This window comes from Mauremys mutica, chromosome 7 (genome assembly GCF_020497125.1).
Source record: "Mauremys mutica isolate MM-2020 ecotype Southern chromosome 7, ASM2049712v1, whole genome shotgun sequence".
NCBI lineage: Eukaryota > Metazoa > Chordata > Testudines > Geoemydidae > Mauremys > Mauremys mutica.
The window spans coordinates 115,289,002-115,314,636 of record NC_059078.1 but is presented as its reverse complement, the minus strand read 5'-3'; the positions used below and the strand labels follow the sequence as shown (position 1 = coordinate 115,314,636).

General features: G+C 39.9%; 1 long non-coding RNA gene across 2 annotated transcripts; it reads right to left on the bottom strand.

Moving 5' to 3' along the window:
* Window positions 1-9,089: 9,089 nt before the first annotated feature.
* LOC123374789 lies at window positions 9,090-19,857 on the bottom strand. Of its 2 annotated transcripts, none has more exons than XR_006581201.1 (4): window positions 19,764-19,857; window positions 19,020-19,105; window positions 10,337-10,444; window positions 9,090-9,296 (listed from the first exon to the last, which is right to left on the bottom strand). It is a non-coding gene; the product is annotated as an uncharacterized LOC123374789 (long non-coding RNA). The 2 variants fall into 2 exon arrangements; XR_006581202.1 differs by lacking the exon at window positions 9,090-9,296 and adding an exon at window positions 9,427-9,838.
* Window positions 19,858-25,635: the final 5,778 nt, after the last annotated feature.

The window sequence follows — 25,635 nt, the reverse complement described above, 5'->3', positions numbered from 1 at the left end:
CAGATTTCTGTAGAGAAACTCTGCACTTGTCATGCTCTCTATTTTCTTATGACAGGCCTCTCATTTTCAAGGGCATGCAAAATCCTAATCTAGTTCGGAGGAGATAGCAGAAGCACAAATTCCATTCCAGATTACCCATTGAGATATCATGAGATTTTCAATTAAACTTGATTCAGTCTGGGTCTTTTCAAGCCTGATCCTCCACCACAGACATACAGCTGATTTTCGCCATTTTTTTTTCACTGTAATGTGTTTTTAATTTAGATGTTCCTTTTAATTACAAATCCCAGCATGGTTTTATAACAGGGTGGCAACTCTTCATGGCAAAATGAAACTGCCTTTAGCACAGCCTGGCTTGGTGCATTCCTACTCGCCCCTACCCATATCTCTTCGCCATCAGATTTGCAATAGTCCCCTCACAGTGGTATCCCAGTGACAGAACTGCAATGACTGCTGTTTGCATCCTCTCTATCCTCTCCCCTGGTTTCTGTTACGTTTATGCAGGACTTTAAACAAAAAGGACAGTCTTGCTTTTTCAGTTACAGGAAAGCATGAACTAGGCCCAGTCTGCCTCTTTTTGACTGAGCAAACAAGTCCTGGTGGTGATTTACCACATAGCTCTCTGTATCCCAGACATCTGATTGTGGTCAGCCAGGTGGCGGAAAACAATTCGACTAAGCCTCCAGAGCCACTTCATGCCTCGTGGATGGGATGTCAGGACACATCTATTCCGGATCCTCACAGGGCAGCTGTCACGTGGCAGGGCAGCAATCTCTTTATCAGCTATTTCCTGCAGTTCTTTAGGCAGGATGTTGTTTTTTCGGAGAGCGTTGATCCGCAACCTCTCATCTGCATATTCATAAGCCATCTTCCATCTCTTTACATCACGCAGCATCCTCCAGTCCACATAGTACTACAGTAAATGCAGGACTAGGCCTTGTGACTCTGGTCAAAGGTAAGGAACTTAGCTTCTCTTTCATCAAGATGATATCTTTTTTGGATGAAATGCCGAACAGAAGTCTTGACAACTTTTGGTCATTTAAAGACCTCTCTGCAATTTTCACATGAGAAGGGGATATTCTATTCTGCTGCCTTGAAAATATCCCTTCATAATTTCAGTTTGCTAAAGTATTTACTTCCTGTCATCAACTGTGTAATGTTGCTATGCACTGTTAAAAAGTTGCTGTATTTCATTCCAGAAGTGGCTGCATTTCAGCAGAGGGTGTAGCAATACCTGTAGTATGTATAAACACAATTTGCAAAGTGCTTTGGGTTCCTTCCACATGAAAGGTGCTTTAGATTTAACATGACCATGTTACTTAATATACAGGTCTTAGTAGAGCCAGTTTTGTTACACTGAATTTGATACAGTGATGACCAATGAAAAATCCATCATGGTTTCTGCAATGTTCAGCAGGTTCTGTAATTCTCTCTTGGCAGGAGACAAAGTGTTAGGTTGCAGAAGCCTTACAAATTTTCTGCTCAATCTCACAGATTCTGAAAGTCCCTCCCTGCAGGGAATGCTACTTTCCAACAGTCTCTACACAGTCTCTGAAAGAGTCCAAATTCTTTACACCAATTGAAAGTATTTCTCATCTCATTTGAATGGCAGACTGAATGGAGATATTTGAGAGGTCTTGGTCTCCAGACATTCTAATTGACCTCTTGGCTGCAGTATACTGTAATTTGTATGGAAATATGTATTTCTCAGTTTAGGCCGTCCTGCAGTGGTCTAAGCATAGTCATGTCACTTAAGAGAAACACTTTATGAACCATAATTTTCTCCCTTCAAATTATATCTTTTGATTTAGGAGGTACATGAAGAACCTTTCCAAATACACACAGTCGAGGACCTGTCAAAACACATAGCTTTGATAACAGTCTATATTGACTCAAAATATGAACACTTAAGAAGGGTCCCCAACAGAATAAATAGGTAATGGCCTGAAAAAAATTTTTCCTACACTAATGTACTTCCCATAGTATCCATGGGCCAAATTTAGCCTTGGAGTAAACAATGCAACTTTCATTAGGCTGCTTAGTTACATTGGCAGAAATGGTCTCCTAGGGTCTGTTCTGTTGGCAGGGGGACTGGCAGAGCCCAGTGCGCTTCCCTTCTTATCCCTTATGCTGGGGGATCTCGGGAATTCCCCATTGTCCCATTATGTCAGAGTTCCCAGGTGATTTTTGTAGCACAAAGCAGCTAGAAAGGAGTTGGAGATCTGGCCCATTTTTTCCTGGTAAGCAATTAATTTCATCAAGAGACGGACTCATCCGATCTTTCCCCCTTACCTGCCCATGATTGCTGGATACTTTTAATGTTCTTACTCTTTGATTTGCATTGACTGCTGCACAGAATGGGATTTGGTTTCTTCTTTTGTTTATGTTGGCAATATTTGTGACCCAGTCCTTGCCAGCTGATTGGTTTCTCTTTATGGGTATTAAATAATACTTTAAAATACATGTTTGAAGATAGTTTCCTAAGATGAAAAGATGAGAGCTACATTGCTGAGGCGTTTAATGCTATCCACCTGAGCAGCACGATTAATGCTCCAGCTATTCAATGTGGAAAAGATCAGTAGTTAAGTTGTCAAAGCCTTAGGGCTGCAGTTACTCCTGCACCCCAGTTTTCTGGATTCTTTCCTATGTTTCCTCCCCTGGCCCTCAGGCACTCTGTGCTTAGGTGCATTATCCACACTCCTGGTCATTCCTAACACTCCTTTTGTGTCTAATTTTTCACCTTATTTAGAGTTATGCCAAGCAGAAGCAGGGGAAGCAATGTACTATGGGTGAAATTCAGCTTTGTGCAGAGAGCCACCAGTTACATCCCACTTCAGGACTTAAGTGGGATTCTAGTGGTGCACAGGGTCTCATGTGGCTTTCCTGCAAAAGAGGTAATGTCACCCTGGATGAATAGAAGCATAATGAAGGAGTACATTTTAGGGGTTTCTTTGCAAGCTAAAACAAAAAAATAGTAAAAGCGCTGAGAAACATTTTTATAGACAGGGCTCTAAGAAAACAATTCAGGTCTTGGGGCTTAACATAGCAGCAGAATTTCCTCACTTGAATCCCCATCTGCAACAACAAATTAGGTAATTTTCTCTGTCTAATTAACCCTTCACGTATCACAGATGGCAGCATACAGATGGAGGTTTCTTTAAGGCACAACCCCTTACATCAAATGGGACCGTGCACCTTCCAACACAAACCTAGCCCTGCAGTCCTTACATCCAAGAGCAGAGTTTTGCCTTAGTAAGGAATGAAGGATCAGGCCTCAAGCTTTCCTGCATACTGCCTAGTCCTATGTCAGTAATACAGGACTGCACTCATGCTGTGTGCTGCCCCTCTGAGCAATCACAAGGCTGAAAAATGTGTGACCCTGCCACATACTATTTTAATTTCATTCTGTCAAGAGATTGCATATGCTGAAGTATAAGGATTTAGGTCTATACATGGTCTAGCCTCTTACCTCCAATCAAGCGAACACTGAATTACATTTTCCTATTCATAATTATAAAAGTGCCCAGTAGACATCACAAATAACCAGTCTGCCTGAAAATCTAAAGTAATAATTCAGACTAACCCTTCTTTTAAACGTCTAAATATAAGTGTTGCCAACTTGGAAAATCCCAGTGCTCCCCAAAGACAGCTACTGTTATATCACAGATATAACATTGAAAACAACAAAACAGAATCTAGAATATTTAGCTCTCCTAGCATGATTTTCATCCATGAAAGATAAGGATAATTATCCACCATTTGCAGATGGGAAAAGCAAAAGACAGAGAAATAACAGGACTTGCCCAAGGCTTCACAGCATGTCAATGGCAGATTTTGGAACTGAACCCATGTCCACTGGACCACACTAGCTCCTAATTTATATGTCAAATTAAATTCAGTTTCATGCAGGATTTCTCCATTTGGTCTCCTCCATATTAGAGCAGTGGAATGTGTATCCCTACGTAATGACGCTGTGGCCACATTTCTCTTTTGTCCATGGCCAAATGAACTAAGGCCATCCTAGCCAAAAGTAGGTGTGTCAAGGACATGATATCCATTGTATGGGCTCTTGCTGTCCACATCCCTCTGTATTTATCAGTTCCAAAGTAGAAGGTGTGGTTCTCCAAAGTGCCACAATTCCTCACTTTTGTTTACTTCTCCTTGCTCACCATCATCAATTACCTTCTCTGCTGGTGTTGCACTGACCCTTAAGAACCTGAATTCAGTCCTGAAACTTATCAGAATTCAAGAACCCGGGATAATGATTCATAAATTTCTAGTAGAAATATTTACACATTAATTCAACCTGCTCCTTCTCCTTACTAGCACTAAGCTGATTTATACTCTGTTAAACCTGATTCTAAAGCATTTCAGGAGAAAAAACACCAAACACTTTCTCTTGCTACCAGCATTCACATACAACCAAGAACAAGATACCCAGTGGAATCTCTGCCAATACATATACCCCAAAATAAGAGGCCTTATTAGAACAACCAAAGTGGAAGCTACCCAGGCACCTTGGCCAGACTTAAAACAGATACATTAGTCAGGTGGTGATTACAACCAGAATTGTCCATTACCATCAGCCACCTGAATGCACTGAGCTGATATCTAACAATTACTGTGCACAAGTGAAAAGAGCTGGAGGAACGAAGTTTAGAGTCTCAGAGACAAACCCACCTTGGTTGTCCTGAACCCTCCTGTTAGAAACCTCCCTATTCATTTGATTATCCTTCCTTAGCCCATCCCAAACATTTTCTTCACACAGCACTAAGGGCCAGATCCTGCACAATGCCAAAGTACTTCAAAGTGAGCAGGAGCAGGCCCTAAATCTCCAGTCTGTGTCAGCAAGGTGCAGACACACAATTCTACATAGCTCTTTGGAGGAAAATTTTCTTAAATTATTTGCCAGCCATAAGCCATGAGCTGATTTCTAGCCTAAACTACATAAGGCCAACTTCATGAGCTCCATTCCACACACACAGGAACTAAAATAATCCCCAAATCTCAGCAGGTAATTCTAATCACAGAAAGTCCATTTCCGCCCCTCGCCTCCCATTTTGGGTAAACTAAAGGCTTCTCACAAACACCTAACAGAGAGGACTCCAGGAACAGGCAAATTTCATTGTCACATTTGCAGCACAGTACAACAACAGGAAGAGTACTCCATTTTCCTTGGCGATAATCCAGCCTTCTCAACTGTCCATTCAGGAACCGGATTAATACTTTATAGAACAGATCACCATTTCTATTACTTTTCCTGCCAAATAAATGCAAAAGCAGTTCTCATGTAATATACCTGGGGTATAACTATGCAAGAAAAAATGCACAGAAAAATACAGTTTTTTCCTGTGGCCAGATCTCATTAGTCAAAAGTTGGGAGGCTATAAATGCCTCCTAGTGGCAGATCTGCAGCTGTGTCTTTTCCTCCAATTGATGCCTAGCAAACTAGAAATAGGCATAAACATACAAACTCTGTCCCTGCTGAAAAGTAATAAATACAACGGCCACTTCCAAATTCTCAGGTTTGGGCCATAGCTTCTCCTCTTCCCCAGATTAAATTAAACCTCAAATGTCTAAAACTTACTTTTTATTCCCACTTTAATAGAACGTTCAGCAATGCCAGAAATAGCTCTATTTTTTTTTAATACTGTAAGAGGCTGAACATTCAGCTAGTCCAATGTGTTTAGATCTCTCGAGTATTTCATGGAGATTTGTTAAGGATTTAAAGTAACATAGTGAACAATGAAAAAGCCCGCTTCCCATCCATATTTGTTGAAAGCTATTTTGTGTTGTTCCTATGCAACAAAAAATAAGTGTATGTGTAGGTGTTCCATGTTTTACAAACTCTACTCCTTGGTTGTTATAAGATTAAAACAATTTTCTCCCTTGGTAAATGCTTCCCTTGAAAACCACTGGAAGCACATAATTCATCTGTCCATTTATAGCTTCAATTTTCTTCCAGGCACTGAAGAACTCTTGATTGTGATTGTTGTTTTCCCTTCTAAGAAGCCAATGTTGAACAAGTGACAGATAACACAATTTAATATTTCAGTGACCAAACAGATCAATTTTTCATTTATTCTGAAGGGTTTTTTTTGGTTTTTTTTTTTTTAAAGATAGTTAAGCAACCAATGTACTACAGTGAGGATTTTGTTTGGCAAATTATTCTTCTCTATCCAGAAAATTTAACAGGCACTCATTAAACCTGCAGGGAGTTTAAAGGTAGCTTTAGTTCTAATATATTTCAAAAAATACATTCAAAGATTTTTCCCCCCTCTGAATCATTTTCTTCTCTGTGCAATCTATCAAAACAGTTTGGAGATACAGTATGTCTTTAGCTAGGAGTAATAGAAAAAGAAAAACGCATTCTCACAAAATACTGTAGTTTTCAATGCAAAAGAAAGAGAAGTGGAAAAGGTGAATAATGTACAGCACAGTTTAGGAATAATAAGGTGCCTTTGGAATAATACGGTGTTCAAATTGACCAGGTATATGGGTTGATGCCCCCTACTCGCATTTCGCATCCATAAGAGCAGCTCTAGGGTGACAAGACATCCTATTTGGATGCCTGGTTTTCTCTCTCCATCCAATTCTGTTCTATTTTTTCTCCTTGTAGCCTCCTGGCTTCTCTCTGCAGGGCCCAAACATGCTGTCTGAAGTGAGACCATATAGTAGGTTATGGAAAGCAAAATGGGATTATACCATTGCATACAAGCTGGCAGCGTATTTGGACCCAGCAGATTCATAGCCGAGCCTCAGTTCCAAGATGGCAGTGCACTGCATGCAAAGCTCAGATTAAAAAAAAAACGTCCATCCATAAGCCACACTCCACCCTCTCCTCATGCAAAATTAGATGCCAGTCCCAGCAAATTGTGCAAATCTTTATGCTATGATCCTTTTATTTCTGCATGATTTTATCAACAGTGAAATAGCTAATGCTGACACATTAAAATGTTATCAATAGGCTTCAGCATCAACACCCCATTGAAATGAAAGGAAGACGTTTACAGATCTCAAAACTATTTTTACAAGCACTCTGCAGACTTCGGTAGACATCACCGCATTGATTATACTCACACGGTTCACAGTACCTTTGCAACCATAAGCATTTGGGAGTAATTTAAAAAATTTAAAACTTTGATTTGGGAGTGCAAGAAGGCAGACACTCGGGAGAAGTGCTTGCTCACCCTTTATTTATTCATTTTAGTGTATAACATGAAAGCAACAGAAAAAATAGCAGCAAATTCTGCAATCTTTATTCCTTATCTAGGCAAATTTCCAGTTGACTCTGGGCTAGAACCTGCTATCTTACTCCTCATGTGGAGTAGTCATGTTAACCTCAAAGAGGATGTTTGTGTAAATTCACCAGAATATGTTCCTTAAACATGCATTTTGCTTGAGTAAGGTCTACAAGATTTGATCTTATATATATTATCATTGGTCTTACTGTTTATTCTCCTGTTTAAAAACATTAAAATCTTAAACTATCTTCATTACTATGTTTGTGTGTAATTTCCCCCTAATATAGCTACATTAGCATAGTTACAACAAATGACTTTCAGGTCTGGTTAAGGCTAAAAGCAGCCATTTATTGCCTCATATACTACTCGCAACCGCATGTCATCACTTAATTAACTGTCATGGAATCTAATTAATTAGACAACACAGACTCTACTCATTCTGGAATTTGATGTATTATGTTCAGCTGGAATACCCTCTGTTCACAATGCACCCCTTAAAGTTTAGATAAAGACAATGAGAAGTCCTGCTTCTATTCTTATCTTGCCAGATGATCTAAGATAGAGTGAGAATGTTGTAGAATAATTTCATTACAGATTTTCTGTATCAGTGACTTTCTGCAATACAGTGGATGTTTTTCAGGCTTTGAAAAAAGTTGTAGCTTGTTTCACTGTTTTTTAAAAACCATTTTAACCTATTGGCCAAATACATAGCTGTAAAAAATCTTATTGACACCATATAAAACAAGATATTTCAATGTTATAAATTATTACATCTGGATTATATAAGGAAACACCTATCCACTCCAGAAAAACTAATTTTCGTTTGAACTTCTGTACCAGCCTAGATCCTTGGATTACAATTCCTCCCAACCAGCAGATGGAGACATACCTAAATCTTTTGAAGATGTGCCAGATAATTTTCTGTCCACCTCTCAAGGCTTGTCTACACTTACAGTGCTCCAGTAGCACAGCTGTACTGCTTAGTGAAGACACTGCCTACACTGATGAGTTTCTTCAGTCAGCATAATCAGTACTCCACCTCCCCGAGAGGCGGTAGCTATGTTGACAGGAAAGCCCTCCCGTCAACATAGCATTCTCTACACTGGGGGTTAGGTAAATATAACTACATTACTCGCACTGTGGATTTTCCACACTCCTGAGCGACGTGGCTATACCGACATAAGTGTGTAATGTAGTCCAGGTTCCAGGATGCAACTGTTTGTGCCTTCAGCAGGTGGATTAGCAACAGACTTTGCAGGCAAAGTGAATAGAAGGGGAGGATGGAAGTATGGGTCTGAGGCCTAGAAGAGATTTCTCCTCATTACCGTGTGCAGCTGCATCAACTGTTTACAGGCCCTTGGAGTCAGGCACATGGAGGAGTCCAGCAAGGGATTCAGGGCCTGGTCCAAGACAATCAGAGGTGTGGGTGAGGGGTGGAATCAGACACTCTTCAGGGCAGGAATGGTCTCATTTTGCCTTGTACACTGCTGAGCACATTATCTGTCCTTAAAAAGACAATAATAATCCAGCAAATCAAACTCATTATTAATAATGGTATACTGCTGAAGGGTTACCACTTGTGCATCATATGCAGTAGCTCCTACTCTAAAATATTTATTTCATGTGGCAAATTATCAGTTGAGCTCTAAAGCCTTTTTAAAATGATTTTTAATGGGTTGATCTACAAAAGAAGTATCCAGTCTATAAAGTCAGATTGTGTATGGCAATAGAATGAAAGTACCAATGGGAGACACGCTGATGAATTGGTTTCCTTGATCATTAAAACCCATCTAGCATAATTGTTTTAGCTGATCTTGTTTAAATCATTCCGTGAAGCTGCCAAGAGAGTTCAGGGCCAGGTCGATCTGTTCACATCATGCAAAGATCAGGCAGATAAAATCCAATAAGTTACCTGAGGATTCTTGCATTTCCATGTAATTATTCCCTGTTGTTTAAAGCTTCCATCTGGAGGAAAGAAATCTGTTCCCCTTATGTCCTCTTCAGAACCTCATAACAGATTCTGCTGATTCCATACCAAAATGCAAATAAAATCTAAAACATGAAAAAAATATATATGTAAATTCACTAAGGGCCTGAACCATTTTTGGCTCAAGATAGTGGGAGTATTCCCACTAACTTCAGCGGGAATTGGATCAGGCCCTCAGTGTTCAGTCCTGTACTGCACAGAAAGTTATCTCCTCACAAATCAGCTTGGCACCACCTTTCCACAGCATTCCAGACAGTGAGTGGATTGGCTAATGCACACGACATCCCCAAGGGCCATGTCTAGCCCCACCAGAGAGCTAGTGCATATGCTGCAGTCTATGGCAACTGTCAGGCTTGGGCTGTCCCAACCTCAGCAAAATACTACCCTACCCCCCAGCAATAAGGATCTCTCCTGGCTATAAAGATTCCTGTGGCAGAGGATGCTTCCAGCTGTGCACGGCTTTCCTTCCTTTCCCTCCACGTAACATGATTTAACCCTACACGTCTGCTTTGTTATGTTCATTTACAAAAGACCTTACTTTGAAAATACTCACAGAAAGGGGCTTCTTTTTTACTTACACAGCAGAAATGGAGAAGAAATTGTTATACTGAAAAGCAATAGTAAATAATCAAATGACTTCTCAGACCAATGCACACATGACATAGCTATCAACAGAGGAAAGCTATCAGATTGCTACTATGTTGGACCAGTATATATGTAGGTATTTTCAAATTCAACTGGGACATGCAGTTAAATTTAAAGATAAAACAGTTGAAGTAAATTCAAGGTTCTGTTTTGAACCCACAAATGGAAAGAAAATTCAATTAAAGGCTAGCACTCTGTCCTTAACACAGCCCATTGTGTTTAGTTTGTCCAAGGTTTTCAGCTTAAAACATGGTGACTAGATTTTTATATGCACCAACTTTACAAAAAGCTAACTATATTAGATTAGGCTGCAGCAGTATGACCTTTTGTACAGATTACCTGTGGGGTCTAAGGTTAAGACAATATGCCTCCTTGAACTCTCCACACATGGATCATACAAAAAAGAACATTGATGTTGATCTGTATTTTGCTAAATAAAAATATATAAATTAAAGCCAACCTGACTCATCGCGTAGAAAATGGTTTGCATGGCCACCGCTTCTCCTTCACATTGGTGTATGGAGCTGACATAACTGTTCAGCAACAAGCTCCTGTGTACTGTAAACACCTAGAAAGCATGCAGCATGTTTTTCAGTGCTCATCAGATAAACCACCACATGTACCTTCCATTTCAGTTAAAGGAATTAGGTATATGCCTGGAAGAGGAACTAACTCCAACTGATGTTAACTAAGATCACTTATACAAGTCTAGATATTGGTACTGTACGTGAAGAAATCAGACAACATGCAGCTGGTTATGATGATTCAAACAAGTGACCACCACTGTATTTAACTGAACATTTAATGGAGAAGAATCCATTGCTTTTACTTTGCAGCTAACCAGTTCAATGCCATGTTTATCAACTGGCCAGAAAGGCCCAAATCTATTGTGGGAAGGCTAAACCTCTATTCAGGATGCTGGAACAATGAATATTACAGTAATATTGAGCAGTCAGCTTCCGTGTCTTTGATTTCAATGCCCTCCAGGACACTGAGCACTACATCTACAACACAAGCAAAAATACTTTTCCAACATAGTCCAGTTGAAAGGAAAAAATCCCCTCTGCAAATTGCACCATGGCTCTCTCTTGCCTGAATTGCATCTGTTCTGTATGCTGGACTATTATTAATGACAATGAAATGAATGTTGGACCCCCTGTGTAAATCTGAGAATTTTTTCTAACGTGGCTGGATAAAACAACTCCTGAAATACGCAGATCTTGCAGTTACCTCTTCACGTTAATAACAATATCAACATCTCTTTTGTCAACACTGTAGTACAGTCCTGATAAAACGAATATATGAACCCTTGGCTTTCCTCATTTAGAATCATCGTGCTGCTTTAAGGATAGTGCTCCTTATTGGATGAGAGCATTTCATAGGGTATGAGAACTGAATTACTTTCAGGAGCAGAATGTTGGTGTTTCACTCCATAGACTTTGCTGCCATAAGATACATTGCCCCTGCAAATCCATTTGGGTTATGGTTTCAATTTCCCACTGTTTTACAGGTACAACTTTGTTACATACAATGGAATTGTATTTGTTTTTCCCAGAGTTGAATTTGGCAGACTTGCCTTACTGCCTGTGGAGGGTGAGGAGCCCCGGTGGACCAGCCTTTATTTCACCTTGGTCCCACAGCCCACCAAGGACATCAGTTGGCGGTTCCTTCACAGAGCCGTGATCACGGGCGTGTATCTGGCGCGGTTCACCCCCATACCCAAGGCCTGCCCCTTCTGTGGCGTGAGGGAAAACGTGGTGCATGCCTACCTCGAATGCGCCAGGTTGCAGCCCCTATTCCAGCTCCCCCAGAACCTCTTGTTGAGGTTCTGGCTGCACTTTTCCCCACACCTGTTCATTTTCACACACCCTATCCGTGGCCCCACGAAGTCGCTAGACCTTCCCGTCAACCTCCTCCCGGCTCTGGCCAAAGTTATCGCCTATAATACCAGGTGGAGGATGTTGGCCAAAGGGGTGCTCTGCGACTGTGGGGGCTATTTCCATTCCTCCCTGGTCTCATGCCTCCAGGCAGAGTTCCACTGGGCAGTGTCCGCTGGCTCCCTAGACACCTTTGAGCAGCAGTGGGTGCTATCCGGGGTTCTCTGCTCGGTGTCCCCATCCAGTACCCTTGTTTTGAACCTTTGACCGTCATGCCACTCCCTGTTTTCTCATTAGTTGTCCCACGCGATCAATTGGTTCCTGGGTTCAGTGATCCCTCCCCTGTGCTGGGGGAGGGGCCTTTAGAAGTGGGTGGGTGCACCTCCCGAGTTTTCCAATAAGGCCTTTTGGATGGGAGAGGGAATTCAAGGGACATTTTTTTAAAGGAGTAAAGATATAAAACTCAATGTTCTAATTCCAATTACATTCTTCCTACCTAACATTTAAAAAAATCATTGCCGTTGTATATTATGCATGCAATCAACAAGACAGGATATAGCTTTTTTAATAATTTCCAGACCTAAATTATTGCATGGTGTTGCTTTGTGCTGTTAAACTGTTTACCCCATAGCTGGCTGCATTTCAGTAGTGTACACAGTGATTCCTACATGCAGTGAAGTTTGGATTATTCAAACAGTGCGGGGGGACATGAAATACAATTTCTTCAATGGAAGAGTTTCCAATGCAAATCATTAAGAATTTGTGAAATTGGATAAGCAAATTTAGGCTAATCTGGGTTTTATTCTAATATTTTATGCCATCAGTATCTCTCAGGATTATTATTTATAAAATATCACTCTTGTGCCTTGTGCTTTCAAGATATAGGGCCAGATTCTCAGTTAATGCAGATCCGTGTAGCTCTACTGAACTCAAAGCACCAGTGATTTACACTAACACAAAGTAAGGAAGTTCTTGCCCCCAATGAGTTTACAATCTAATTTATATGTCTAACACATGTCAGGACATCTAAGAGAGAGAGAAAGAGAGAGACAGTATTCCAGCAGGAGGTGGAGGGATAAGAGTCTTGACAAAAGAATGGGAAGGTTTTATTTTGATTTCTGAAAGTAATATTGGGTTGCAGTTCTTTGTGTGGTCTCAAAATGAAGGTTATATAAATGTAAGATCATTATTCATGACTGTGACAGCCTTTAAACTGTACAGCATCCAGGGTGCCTTGGCAGAGGTATGTAATAAGTGCTGGTATTATTACTTATATCTATTAAAGATAGATAAGTAAGAGATTTTTTTCTGGACATCTGCATTCATTCCTTTCACCTGTTTTTAGATTTAGACGATGCAGTGCCTGGTTTCTGGAGCCCATTTTGTTTCTGCACCAATACCCAAGGTTTATTTGGAGGGCTGCTAATGACCTCCCAGAGATAAACGAAATTGCCGATTTAGTCAAGCCCATTCTTGACCTTGACACGAGACGGGCCAGGCAAAGGGAAGAGCTCGAAATAGAGCGAGTCAAAGAAAGGGAGATCAAACAAGAGCTCAGGTCTCGCCAAGGCCCCCCCACATTCAGCTAACACCTGGCTGAGTTGGAAAACATGACCGGCACAACCTTCCCGTTGGAGCCGATTGAAGCTGTCAGCTCCTGGCTTGTCACCCGCTGTATCAAGAGGCCCCCAGGCTCACACAAGAGCCCTAATTAGGCAGAAATGGCACTTCTGCAACTGACCCGCCAAGACCTTTGGCAAAGCATTTAACATCATTAGTTAACATTTTTATTTTAAAAAGTGTGAATGTAAATGAACAGCCAGTGCATTTCAATAGGGTTTGTCGGTGGCATCCTCCCCCACCCCCACCACACCCACTCACTCTTTTTTGCATGAATAGTTCTCTTGTTTTCTCCAAAGGGGGCTTGGGATGTAGGGAAGAGTTTCTCCAAGGGAACTAGATACATTCAAAGCATAAACAAGCCCTGAAATGATGAGACAATCTCTTACCTTTTCAGGGGAGGTGGGGGGGGGGTGTTTACAAATAGAACTAAACACAACTAACCTAGCCGCGACACGCGAAAAGCAGTGTCCCAGGCTGGCATAAACATAAAAAGAGAAAAAACAAATAGGTGCATGTGTGTTCATATGTCTGCATCTTTATGTATTTGTCCTTTTCAGTTGTGTGTGCACACAGTGCCTGGGGCCCCGATTCCTAACTGGAACATCTGATGTGTATATACATGACTTATGTATAATGGGTAGGTACATGGGATTCAATTTAAAATTTTATAGCTAGCCTATAACACTGCATTTTCTTGCCATTTACTCACAATCATCCTCTCCCCACTTTCTTATTGTTACAATTGTTACCTGTGTATGTAAAACAAGTTTGGGAATCTTATTTTTATATTACAATAGGGCCTAGAGTCCCCAATCAGAACCCACTGTACTAAACACAACTTTATTGAGCAAAGTTGCCAAAGTGCAGAAGTGTTTGCAGCATCAGGCCTAATCTTCTTAGATTCTTAAGACTATAGGTTCTACTGCAATATACAAAAATAATAAGAGATTCCCAGACTTATTTATAGAAACAGAGAGCATGGAAACATACACATGCACGCGTAGACGCACACACACAATACTTTGCTCTTTTTACCCATATATCACTTTATAAAGAAGGTATTTCACATATACACTATGTTTTCTAAAGGTTTTAGCAGTAGCTATCAATCAATATTTTTAGGAGGGGCCCCCCAAGCCACTTTGGAAATATATACTAAATAATTTACATGTCTATTTCTTTAAAAAAAATAAAATAATGCAACTCTGGAAATTCTTCTCTGTAGGTAGACCCAGCCAGCCTTGTTTGGTCTTTGCTTTGTAATCACGGTAAATCAAACAGGTAGCTTATTTTGACTAGTGTTCAAAATGCTCATAATTGATAAGAAGCTGAAGGAGGAAAAATTCCTACCTGCCTTCCCAGATTAGGAGTGTAAAGGGAGACGAAATGCTGCAAGAACTACTTACTGACAATAATCAGTGGGTAGGACAACTTGCCCATCATAATGGAGCATTTAGTGCTTTTAAGCTAAATACCTCAGCATATTAAGCAAACAGAAGAAAAGCACGTTAAGAGATGTCAGAAACCTGAACTGTACAGTGCTTAGAAAGTCGATAGTGCTAAGGTGCCCATGTTTGACCCCCTTTTCCCTCACATGCCCATTCCCAGTCGAGCTGTTCAGTGTGGCTTCTTCTCTCCAGCTGGGGAGCTCATTGAAAAGCTCTTGCTCCCTGCCTCGCTTTGTCACATTTTCTGCAGGTGCCTCCCACTGTGGCCACAATGAGCTCTGGAAGGGAGGATTCAGAGCTGTCAACAGCTACAGGAGGCAACTTCACACAGCACTGTCTTAAAGGACCAGCCTCATTGTGTGCATCCCTGGACCCGGCAGCACAGACACCAGCTAATGAGATGAGACCCTTTTTCTCTGTGTGTGTATCCCTCTGTTTCTCTTGGCTTTGTGTAATGATTTAACTTGATCGCTTTGGTCCCTTTTGAGGGGGGGGTTGCACCAGTGATCAGATAAAGTAATTGCCTGTAAAACACTGCTCTGCACCAACTACTACGTCTTTGGCTGAAAATGTCACTGCAATTGAAAAGCTCTTAGCACAGTTCAAGAATGAGGTTGCAAAAGAGAAGCAGCTGATGCATATAGATGCATCTATGTCTATATATAATAAGTTTACTGTGCACCCAGCTCCCCAGATGTGTCATTTTGCTTTCTGAGGGCCACTTTCAACAAATTAGCAGTTTGCATGGGATTAAAAAAAAAGTTAACACACACATCCAGATATGGAAATATTCTTCTCAGTTTCTTTAGTCCCACATGTCATTTGCTCCCGCAGACATGAATCCTGGGAGGAGAATATTATACAGCTATAAATGCCTAGTGTATTTATATTTTCTCCGTGTATCCTGGTCCACTGCTTAAATAACAACAGGGCTCACAAAAGGGCTAATCTGAATGCATAGCCTTGGAAGGTTGTCTCTGTGCAGGTGGTGAAAGGGGAGGGTCTGGAGTGAGGTAGGAGGACAGGGGATTATTTGGATACTGCAGTTACAAACTGCAATGAATTTTATGTCCTCCAAACCTGTCACTTGGCGGCAGCAGTGACACATAAAATGTTCAGATCAGAGCAAATCCACATTTTGTGAAGCTTTGCTCAATAATTTTAATAAATGACCACTTCCAAAAGAATGCTATGGTAGAGAGCAGGTTATTTAAATAAAATAGAACTCTTTCTTAACTAATTAGAGTAAAATCATGAAAGGAACAGAAATAGCTTGCTTCCAATATTTTATTCATCTCCCTGTCTCCCAATAGGTGACAGCATGAATTTCTGCTAAGAGTTTTTGCTAAGATACATATTGTGCATTGATGTAATACCACACAATTTTAAGAGCACTCTCACTGGAGAAACATAATTTTGTATCACTAGTTATTCCAACAGACCTACAGTCTATAATAAAGATGAGCATATTATATATATAGCCCCTAGAGATCTTGCAGGAAGAGGAGACTTGAGCAGTAAATGGGCTTTTCGATATTATCTTTACCATCATTACTTGCAGATAAGTTTAAACAAGAGAAAGCAAGCACCTGTGTGTTAGTTTATTCAAAATATGATCAAAGTTGAATGTCCCCTTCAAAAAGTAACTTTTTCCAACTTTGTATATTTTAATCATTAATTTTCTGTTACACACACACACAATCATTTATAATATTCATGAGTATTACAACTGTCCCAAACCCATGCTTGTAAAGCTTTAAAAACTTTTATACCACACCAAACTACCATATATTCCCTATTTAATGAATGACTGTTTGAAACTACTCAGACAATTAGAATGTTAGGATAAATCCTTTGGAAATTTATCAGAAGGCAGAGCGCAGGTGAGGCTGCCAGAAGTACAATGCAATTTACTATATGGTCCCACAATTTGTCATATGGACAGTGTCATATGTAAATACTAATAGTAGTGTTTAGTAAGACATTCAAGGGGTCAGGTGAGTTGATGACGCTCAGACTTCTAGAAACATCCTGGGACTGATCCTGCAGTCCATTACATCACTTTTATTCTAGAGTAACTCTATTGACTTCAGTGGAAAGGCCCATAATATATTCAAAGACTTACTGTAGCTATTAGGAATCACTAAAATTATATCTATCCTCACACTGTTCCTATTGTAAGGATAACAACACAATTGGCGCCCTGGAGCCTTAATTTGTTAATTTTCCAGGTACATCACAAAAATCATCTTTTTGCAAGGCTTTAGGAAAGATGTGGATTTCTTAGTGGTGGGATTGTAGACAATAAAAAGGTATAGCAGGAGCTTTGTTTTTTCTCCTCCAATGGAGAGTCTACTGACAAACAAATTGTGGGCCTATATATTGGAAAAACTGAACTATTGTTTACGATGTTTTGTTAAGTAATTGGAGCTGCCTGGAGATGAGGCTAGATTGTAGTAAATCCCCAGATAAATCCTAGTAAATAAATATAGTGCATATACACTCTATTACATATATAATATATAACAGAGTTTAGATATCAAAGCTACATCTGGTCCTTCAGTATGATGAACAATGTTAAGACATTGTAAAGGTAGTATTGCCATTCATTGGATGAATTTAATACACCACTGTTTCTTTGCGGTGGCGAGATAAAGAAGATTCGGTAGAAGAGGGGTGGAGAATACAGTTCCCTCATACAAATAATTCTGTCTGCTGATTCCCAGAACAAACAACTGATTTTAGTCTTGTGTCTGGAGAGCAGACAGACAGAAGAACCGGGAAGACTGGCTCTGGACCCCTTGATATAAGTGTAACACATCTTGAGTGGAGGTGGCAATTGCTACTTTTGCTTGTCCTTAAGCAAAGGCTTGGCCTTTGAATGAACTCCCATGACTGGCTGAGCTGGTGCAAGAGCAGTTTAAACACCATTTTCTGGCAACCCCTGAAATTATTTTTTACAGGGAGGAAACAGCACAGCCACCTCCTATGGAACAAAAGCACAAAACAATCTGACAGTAGCTAGGGAATATAACTTGCTCGTCTGGCCTTTACTTTCACCTCATTGTAGGCAATACTCTGAGGGGACCCAAACAAAAATTACAAAACATAGAAACCAATATAATGCGAAAGAGGTTAATTCAGAGCTATGCTGTGTATTATGAAGGTACAATTTAATTTTGAGTTAAATCTTTAAGAAACTAATTTATAGATCATCTGAAGAAGTGTCAGTTTGCCTTTATATTTAAAATTAAATAGCAATACTTTGCACGTCTATAAAAATGCAAATAGCATAAGAAATGTGTTTACAGTTGCTTTCCAATTGTTGCAATATACTAGTTTTATCTTTTGTATAATTTTTTTTAAAGGAGCGAGTGATAGTATCAAACCATTATGTCAAAGTGATAGTGCCAACAGTTAATGTACTATCTCGGTAAATACAATTGTGTATATTTATTACTTATCTCAGTCTGGTCATGAAAAGTCAACAGTATACATGTCCTCTCTCCTTGCTGTTTAAAGTAGTGTGGGTGATTATTATGACAGATGTTTGAATACTTTAAGTACAGTGTAATTGTTTTCTGGCTGAAGCTGTGACTGCATGTTTGGTTTGCCCCACATACACTCAACAGAACACTGACCAAATGCACTGTATCACTGCAAGAGAAGGGTTTCCTGTCAAAATATATTTTGCATCATTCTCAAGTTTTTTCACTCTGGTTTTCTGTTGATATTCATACTAAATGAGAACTAGAAAGTTGAAGTAGTCTCTAGTTTAAATAGTTACTTTGCTGTGACAGTGCAGATCACTGTAAGTACTATTATTATATTTTCCATTTCAACAGCTTTTCAATGCACTGCATATGGTTGTTCTTAAAACGATACATAAGCACTGACCGCTGAAAATGTAAAGCTTGGCCCTGCGTTCATTTCTCAGGCAAAATTCTGACTATACTCTTTGGATCAGACTTTGATCTCTGTTACACTGAAATCAAGAGAGTCACTCTAGATTTATACTGTTGTAACTTCCACCATTATCTAGCCCAAGGACAGAAAGATCAGGTCCTTATGAAAATTTGTTATGAGATTACACATATCAGTGTCTTTACCATTCTAGGAATCTAAAGCATCAGGTTAATAATCAGTAGAATTTTTTTCTGCAAGTTGCCATATTACATATTTTGTGATCACTCACCTGGTGCAGTTTTCAGTCATTATGTAGTGCTGAAGAATATGTTGTAAAAAACCACATTACTCTGCAGTTACAGGGTTTTACTTTTCCTAAAATCCACAGAAGCAAGTAAAAATTACTACAGATATCCATATACCTGATTCTTGAGTTCTGGTTATTGTCAGTGTTTTAATCAGGAAATGAGAGAAGGCACCTGCCAACTTGTTACTCCCTCCCCACCTCAATGAAATTATATATCAGGGTCAGCAACCTTTCAGAAGTGGTGTGCTGGGTCTTCATTTATTCACTTTGATTTAAGGTTTCACGTGCCAGTAATGCATTTTAACGTTTTTAGAAGGTGTCTTTCTAGAAGTCTATAATATATAACTAAACTATTATGGTATGTAAAGTAAATAAGGTTTTTAAAATGTTTAAGAAGCTTCATTTAAAATTAAATTAAAATGCAGAGCCCCCTGGACCAGTGGCCAGGACCCAGGCAGTGTGAGTGCCACTGAAAATCAGCACGCGTGCTGGCTTTGGCATGCATGCCATAGGTTGCGTACCCTTGTTATATATGAAAGGGGCACAGGGATGACTGTCAGCCACTGCTAGGGACTCAGAAATTAGGAAACTTTAAAGTTTAAAATGTAACCTTAACTCTGTCCCTTTGTACAACAGAAGTAATCACACAACTCCACATTACTTCTCAAATAATATCATAAACTTTTTTTTTTCTAAAATCTTATATACACATCTTGTAATACTCACACCGCTAATTTCACTGTTATGGCATTCCAGTATATCTTAGATTTCAAGCCATCTGCTAAGACAGTGGTCTCCAAACTTTTTTGATCACGCATCCCTATCAGTAAAAAAATTTTGAGCACACCCCTCCAATATATGTATATTTATTTATGTATAAATTATATACATGTACTACTATGCTAGTATATTATATACATTATAAAAAAATAGAAATAAAAAAGGATGAGATAAAGATGAAATAAACAATATTTTTAAAATAATTTTATTGTTATATATTTATTAACGGTACAAAAAACCTTTTTGCTCTCACAAAAATATTAATATTTTTAATGAGAGCAATGTGATTGAATATGCTTTATTATTTCTGAAAATCTTGGTTTAACACAATTCGAAGGTCTGGATTAGGGTTAGGGTGCAGGAAGGGGCTCAGGGTGGGGGGTCTGGGAGGGAGTTAGGGTGTGGGAGGGCGCTCAGGGTGGGGGTTTGGGAGGAGGCTCAGGGCTGGTGTAGGCAGGAGGTGCAGAGCACTTACCTGGGGCAGCTCCTGTTTGGTGCAGGGGGTGTGCAGGTGGCTCTACACAACGCCATCCCCATTACCCTGGTTCCGGAAGCCAAGATTCTGGGAGCTGCCCCTCCGACCCCGGCAGGCAGGGCCCCCCAGAACGCAGGGACTTTAGGGGCCCCGGGGCCCTGGCCAGCAGCTCTAAAACTCCTTTCAGAATGCGGCCCTGTGAGCACAGGCTGGAGAACTCAGGAGGAGCAGGGGCAGCCGCACAGCCAGCGGCCGGAGAGAAGCGCCGCTTTCCCCTTCAAAGCGCCACTTCTCTCCGGCTGGCTTTGAAGGGGAAAGCGCCGCTTCTTTCTGGCTGCTGGCTGCCCCTGCTCCTCCATGGGTCGGAGGACTCAGGGTCGCATTCCAAACAGGGCTTTAGAGCTGCAGGCCAGGGCTCCGGGGCCCCCTTAGCCCAGGGCCCTGGGGCCCCCTTAGCCCAGGGCCCTGCGGCCCCCTAAAGCCCCTGCATTCTGGGTGGCCCTGCCTGCGGGGGAGGAAGGAGCAGCTTCCCAGCTCACTCGTTCTCTCCCTCCTCCAGCTGCCCTTTCCCCCCTCCCTCCGGCCGCACTCCTCCTGCCATGCCCCCCAATGGATCGTCTTGCGCACCCCCTGGGGTGCGCACACCCCACTTTGGAGACCACTGTTCTAAGAGATTATATGGACATGCAAATCCCACTGACTTCAACAGAAACTGAACGTGCTCAGCACCACTCAAGATTTGGCCATCAGATAATTTACCCATTAATACTGTCTTTAAATAAATGTTATCAGTACCTATGAACTCTGCATTGAACAGACTTTGTTTGCAGACAGATATGACTTTGAACAGTCATTTGTGTTAGTAGCTCAGTCACTGAAGAAATATAGACATAATTGCATTTATATTGCATTCTACATTATTTAAATTTATGTAGAAGTGTAACTATTTTTTATGTGTCATGTGATTTGCCCTCAAAGTTTCTTATTAAGAAGGCAGAGTTAAAAATCAGGCACACAGCATTAACATTGGCATTTCCTGACTTTTGACTGCTTACCAATGCAACCTTATCATTCATTTAAAGCTTTTTGTGTGGAATTTCCTAGATTTTTAAACAGGGGTTAAATGACATTTACCATCCTTCTATGAGGTTTCGCTTAATAAGGGTTATCAAGTACAAGACATGATTAAAGGCAACAATGGAAGGAGTGGGTACATAATTCAGGACCTCTTTGCTCCAAGACTTGTACAGTATTTCCCTAGGCTAAAGAAAGCTATTTACATTTGACTTATAGCAGGTCATGAGTAGGATCACATTTAGTACTGTAATATTAATTTCATATCCTGTCTGAAAATTATATTCACGTTATGTGAAAATTAGTAGTAGTGGAAAAGGGGTTACGTGAAAATTGAGATAAATATCTATTAGAGAAATCTGAATTAGTGGAATGGAGAAAACTTTATGATCTTATGGGTTTATCCCTAAGTGATAGCCAAATTTTTGCTTCAGATGGTGCCATAGGGTTTGACATCCACTTTGAACTACAATCTAGTTGTGTGTCAAGTAGGATAGACCATCATTCACAGCATCAGAGCTTAGGAAAGAAGGTTAAAAGTTCAAGACATGCCCCAAGTGATTAAGGTTGTAAAAGTCAGGGATGTACCCTGAGAAACAATGTGATTTCAGAAGAAAACATGATTACTCATTTTGTCTCCAAAAAACCTCTCTCTCTCTCTCTCTCTCTCTATATATATATATACACATATATACTGTGTGTGTGTGTGTGTGTGTGTGTAAGAGAAAAATAATAGGAACTAATTCTGTGTAAAAATAACAATATTAAATATCACCTTCCTTTTGAATTCCATAATCCAGAAGTTTCAGTTCTCTTGAGGAAAAAAAAGGATATAAACTGTTTTCCCATCAGTGATTTCCAAAAGCTGAACACCGAGCTAATAATTTTTCTTTATCATTATGATATTAACTTTAAAACTCACTTGTAGTTAGCTTACATGTGTCTGATGAAGTGGGTATTCACCCACGAAAGCTTATGCTCCAATACATCTTGTAGTCTTTAAGGTGCCACAGGATTCTTTGTTGCTTTTTACAGATCCAGACTAACACGGCTACCCCTCTGATACTTGTAGTTAGCTGTAATTTAAAATTAGTTATTTGCAATATATAAAAGATAGTTATTTATAACTATTATATGGGTCACTGGCTCACCTGTAGTGACTGTCTCTCAATATTCAGTCACATTGGTCAGCAGTTCAAAAGCTTACAATGGAGATAACTGGCATATACGTCTCCTTCACTAAAGGTATGCTTAGTTCAATGACAACCCACTGGGGTCAATAGAGTTCACTTAAGTGTAGGAAAGAATATTTCCTCTCCACTGCTAGAATTGCTATGTGAAATTTTGTGTCACACCAGAGATCGGTTAGGATAATCATAGTGGTACATTCTGGCCCTAAAATCTACACGTGTTGGACCTATCTCCATGTAATTAATTAGAACCGTATGCTTGTAGAAGTGAAAAATTTGCTGAATATATCTGGACTCCATTTAAAAAATGCTCTGAAAAAGAAGGATCAGCTGCCTCTAAGCCATTTTTTTCCCAGTAAAAATCTGATTAGTTCAGGAGAGGCCAGCTCACCCAACCCCTCCATTTACAAACTCAAATTATGTTCTGCTGTTTCTGCTCTACAGCTCTCTCACCTTAGTTGTGGGGTTTTGTGGGGATTTTTGTTCTGTTTTTTAATTTTTGTTAGTATATGCTCTTTGAATAGGTTGCAAGCTATCTTGCTCTTATTTTTGAAATAGTAACATCTTATTGTACATTGGTACAAAGCATAACTGATGAATAAAGATATACATTTGTTTATTTCTTTTCTTATCTTAATATGTTTGAAATAAGAAATTTCACAAGGAACTTTAACATATAGGCTCTGTGTATGCTCACAAGTGCACTACCTCAACAGACAATAACATTGCCAAGAGAGTCATGGTGTATTGTGTCAATGATCCTTGAACTAAGAAGCTGTTAAGTAGGCCTTGACATGATCGCCATAAATAGCCCCTTCATAACTTGTGTACAACGGAATCTTGTAGTAGGCCTTGAATCAAACTGAAGCTGCTCATTACAATATCAATAACCTGTATACTAAGGAAAATTAAAATCTACACATTTGAATCCACAAATAGATTAGAGAAATTTGAGGCCAGTTTTCTGTAAGCTTAGAAACTGCTCATGGTATGAGGAGCTAAACAATTTGGTGGAATATTTCATTTTTGATTCGTGCTCTAGAGCAGTGGTTCTCAAAGCCAGTCCTCTGCTTCTTCAGGGAAAGCCCCTGGCGGGCCGGGCCGGTTTGTTTACCTGCCATGTCCGCAGGTTCGACCGATCGCAGCTCCCACTGGCCGCGGTTCGCCGCTCCAGGCGATTGGGGGTTGCGGGAAGGGCGGCCAGCACATCCCTCAGCCTGCGCCGCTTCCCACAGCCCCCATTGGCCTGGAGTGGCAAACTGCGACCAGTGGGAGCCGCGATCGGCAGAACCTTGGATGCGGCAAGTAAACAAACCAGCCCGGCCCGCCAGAGGCTTTCCCTGAAGAAGAGGCAGCCCAACTTTGAGAAGCACCGCTCTAGAGAAGTTCAAAATTAAGGTTTAAAATACTCCTTTTATTAAAACATCTTTTGGAGAATGAGCATGCTAAATGAAAGGCTACTAACTCTCATATTTTAGTCCTAAAACCATCTTTTGAAAGGTCTGAGCTACTGCTGCCTTGGGCATACTAGTTCTGGCTTTGTAATATTGTTTTCTATTTGTATTATTTTGCTATGATACAAATATATACATACATCCTCTTTATCTGTATTAAGCATTCAGTAAAGATGTAAATGATGCAATCAATTTCTGAAATATAAAGAGAAAAATCTTTTTAGGTATTCTTCTGAATTATGTGGTGTATATGAGGAAACCTGATGATCCTATTAGACTATTATTTAGACACTGAAGATGGTCTAAAAGAAAGAAATTGCACTACATCCCTTCACTGCCATACATTCTCAAACAAAAGTTATCCAGTCTGTGAACTTTTTAATATTACATATTTACTAAGGCATATACTTTGTTGTAATGTAAATGGATTTTTACACACTGCAGTACTGATGGCAAACCAGGGCTGCCCGGGGGGAGGGGAGTGGGGCAATTTGCCCCAGGCCCCGTGGGGGCCCCCATGAGAATATAGTATTGTATAGTATTGCAACATTTTTTTATGGAAGGGGCCCCTGAAATTGCTTTGCCCCAGGCCCCCTGAATCCTCTGGGCGGCCCCGTGGCAAACTTACAATATGTGTGTTTCTGTAATTTTAATCCTTAAAATATTTTTTAAATTACAGAAATTTGAACTTCTCATTATGGAAGACCAAGAAAGAACTATGATACATTGAAATGCAATAATGACAAGTATAACAGGTGTCCAAATTCCTCCTTAGTTATAGGTGTGCAATCCAGTTAGCTTCAATAGGCTAAATTCATCCATGATATACCACCACTCAAATTCTACTGAGAAAGGAGGTGCCATTTGTACATAATAATATATCAGAGCATAAATTTGTACAAGTGACATCTCTATCCTCAGCTGATCTTTTCCTCGCAGGTATTTAATCATATCTGTTTACTTTAGTAACAAATACAAGTTTTTTTACTTACTTACAAGTGTTTTACTTCTCTTAGCATGGTAGAATCAACAAAGCTAAGAGAAAGAGATGAATGCCTTTCAATTAACACAGTTGTTTACTGAGTCCCCATTAATTACACCAGTGCAAGCCTACTGACAATAATAGAGTTGCACAGGCATCACTGATGGCATGAAATGGCTTTATTCATCAGTTAACTACACAATAATAGGTAGGATAAATCCTCCTTTTACTACATACCTGCAACTATCAGTGTTAATGGAAATTACAAGGGAATAAAGAAAATAAAAACTACCATGATGTGTATCAGTAAACTAAAGTGATAAATATTTAAGAGAATTTTTACTATTATTTCAAATGGGTTATTCAATAAGAACCAGTAATTGTTAAAACTGCTTTCTAGTCACTGCTTCCCTAAAGTTAACAGCAGTGTTGGAAAAAAACCATGTCATCAAAGCTTTGATTCAATCATAGGTAGCCTCAGAAGATGACTGGGGACTTTAATCACACCAATGCTTTATTTATGCCCTTATAGAAGGCATAAAGCAAGAAATTAACATTTTAGTAATCTGAAACTGAATTTGAAGAACTTTATTTCCAATTTGTTAGATTGTAACAGTGGGAAAATCCAAATAGCTCTCCCCTG